Raw genomic sequence first — 3,223 nt, forward strand, 5'->3', positions numbered from 1 at the left:
TAAGGAACAGGGCAATGTAGAGTGATCCTGTCATATTCTCAGCACAACGGAAATGGCAATCAAAGGGCGTAATCATGTTTCCTCAGAAGTTCTGTGAGGAGCAATGCACTGCAGGAGATACTGAAATGGAGATAAATCACTGGAACAGCAGACCAAGGTAACGAACACATCACTGTATTTTTAACTGTTTACAAAGTTCGGTGTGGTTCTCATGTGTTCTTGCATATACCTAGTACTAGTAGTACTATTGCATCGGGACAGGTGATTATTCATACAATCAGGTGCTAATACAGTGAAAAGATGGAAATATACTGCATGCTGTAGTGCTATGCATGTTCTCCGTGCTTTATGTTGTAGGATGTTTTTCAGATGAGATGAATGGCTTAGGGGGCATATGTAGGTTCTGTAACCTCCCGGTTAACATGTTTACCACCTTTGTCATCGATGGACGATTCTTTGGGTTCCACTGGATACACCACAGGGCCACAATAGTCAGCTGCCTCATCTTTTCTTTATCTTCTGCTGTCATTTCCGAAGTAAGCTCCCATTCATGCCCACTGATTACTCTCTAATAGATCTACTCTAGGAGATATATCTCGTCCTGGTTCCCAACACTTGGGTCTGAGTTCCTCCTTCCACTCACCATTTCCAACACCAGCATGCCGAAACTGTACACATCTGACTTGTATGACACCCCTCCAAAGTTCCGAGAGTACAGCTCTGGTGCGATGTATCCCATAGTGCCTCTTGCTGCAGTTAAGGTAAAGATGCTCTGGTCCCTTGCACACAGCTTTGCAAGGCCAAAGTCTGAGATCTTTGGGTTGAAGTTGTAGTCCAGTAAGATGTTGTGTGGCTTGATGTCAAAGTGGAGAATGCGCTGGTTGCAGCCTTGATGCAGGTATTCCATTCCTTGGGCAATGCCTAAAGCAATATCTAGCATTTTGTTGGGTGCTAGGAATTGTTGAGAAATATTGGAAATATGTGTGAATATGTATTTTTCCAGCGAATCGTTGGGCATGAATTCATAAATAAGAGCCCGTCTAGTTCCTTCGGAGCAAAAGCCCAAGAGATGAATGATATTTGTATGCTGGATTACTCTAATGGTTGCAACTTCATTGATGAATTCCTCTCCCTCTCCTATGGAGCCCTCTAGCATCTTCACTGCCACAGGCACCCCATTTGGTAGCTTGCCTTTGTACACACTTCCAAATCCGCCCTGGCCCAGTTTATCCTTGAACCGTCTTGCTATCTTCCTAACTTCAGGGAAAGTATACCTTGTGGGTTTCGATGTGCCATATGCCTTCAGAAACCTTTCAACCTTCATATTTATCTCTTCATTGTACCTTGACTTGAAGGACAGATAGATCGTGGTGGCCACCATCACCGAAAGAACTATAGATGCGGCTACAGATGATGTAGCTGCATAAACAGAAGTAGGAAATCATCACACTGCAGGCTACGAAGCCATCTTTAGTGATTGGCTGATCGTGATGAGGATTGGAGAAATAAAAGTCAGGGTAACATTAGTAAGAAATTAGTGCATGCTATGGATCTTTTTTTAGTTTTATTGGAATGAAATGAAAGGTGTTATCATGTTGATTGAAGAAGTACCTGCAATGACTTTGACACGTGAGCCTGCAAATACCAAAAAAGAAAATAATATTCAGTTGATGGTTTGGTAAGTAAAACTGAATTTCACTTCATGAAAAACAGGGGAAGTCATAGCTATAAGAGGTGCCTGCAATACTTGGCTCTTTTTCAAAGGAGCAGGAAAAATCATTGCAAGGAACGAAATGTGTGGCTTTGGTGGGATACGGTATAATTTTATCAGATGTCCCCGAAGGGACGAATACGGTATAATTTTAGTTTGTGAGGGAACTGCCTGATCAGAAGTCAGTTCCCGTAACCATGGTTCTGAGGATTGTTACCCTTATATCGCAGTTACAACCTTAAGATTCAGATCCTATTTGGGGTTGTAATCAACTAACTATAAAATAAGTTTTGTGGCTGAGGTACGATGTAATGCTATCTTTTCATTCCAATCCTACCCACATGAAAATTATCCTATCTAGGTGTCTGATCTTGGCAATCTTACCAGTGTTGTATTGGTGGATGTCTATCTAAGTGTTAGACTATGAAAAGAAATCTTACTGAACTCTGCTGTATTAACAAATACATTTTCCCTTTGACTTTACTGTTGTTTATTGGATTTTGTATTGAACTCGGGAGAAATGGCTTGGTGTAGGATGAAGCCTGAAGCTAAGTGTGCCCAAATAGTTACTACTGCACTAAAAATAATTTGATAGAAAATCTCATGGAAGTTTCAAAGAACCGAAAGTAGTAGTGTGTATACACATAAAATTACTGAGCTTCGAAGTACTAAAATTAAAGAACATTAGATAATAAAAGTGTTCTACAGTCATCTATGGTTTGGCTAGTGAACCGTAAATATAAAAGAAAAAGCCATACCGTGAGGTCTCTTATCCATGCAGAACATTTGGTGCCTTTTTAAGCTGAATGCGCAGCGTCGCCCATGAAGTTCACATCATGTGCAACTGCTGGGAATGCTTCCATAGTTATCCCGATTAGTATTCTCCCAAGTAGCAGTTGTTTCAGCAAAATTGATTATTTTTTCCACCAATTGCTTGAACGTAGGGTCATGCATGGATGTCGATGTGTTGGGTATCGGAAAGTTGCCTTGTTTTTTTTCGAAAAGGGGGGACTCCCCGGCCTCTGCATCAGAAAGATGCATACGGCCATCTTATTAACCGAATAAAGTAGTGCCAACATGGTTCGAAAGGTCTTCAAAAGTAATAAAAAAGCACAAAAAGCTCACACAGAGCCAAAGAGGGCTAGAAACATCAACTAGCCAAGAAACGACGCCACAACCGGCTGGCTAAAACTAGATAGGGATACTAAATGCCTATCCTATTACATGACCGCCATCCAAACCGGTTGAAGATATCCCGAGCTACCATCTCCCAGCGGAAAGACCCAGTAACCATATGCTCCCTGGCCTCCGTCTGGGTGAGTAGCGACCACGGACGGATCAGTGCCGTAGTTCAGAATAAGACCTACAAAAAATGTATACATGATATTCTGTTAAAAACCAGATCATTTCTGCAATTCCAGATAGTCCACAGCAAAGCACAAACTCCAACCTGAATATGTTTCGCTAAGTCAGGCTCAATCCCATTAAGCCATGTCCCAAATAACGCATCAA

General features: G+C 41.6%; 1 pseudogene; it reads right to left on the reverse strand.

The window, feature by feature from the left end:
• Positions 1-383: 383 nt before the first annotated feature.
• LOC119279114 lies at positions 384-2,665 on the reverse strand (annotated as a pseudogene).
• Positions 2,666-3,223: the final 558 nt, after the last annotated feature.

The sequence above is a fragment of the Triticum dicoccoides genome, chromosome 3B, assembly GCF_002162155.2.
Source record: "Triticum dicoccoides isolate Atlit2015 ecotype Zavitan chromosome 3B, WEW_v2.0, whole genome shotgun sequence".
In the NCBI taxonomy this organism is placed as follows: Eukaryota; Viridiplantae; Streptophyta; class Magnoliopsida; order Poales; family Poaceae; genus Triticum; species Triticum dicoccoides.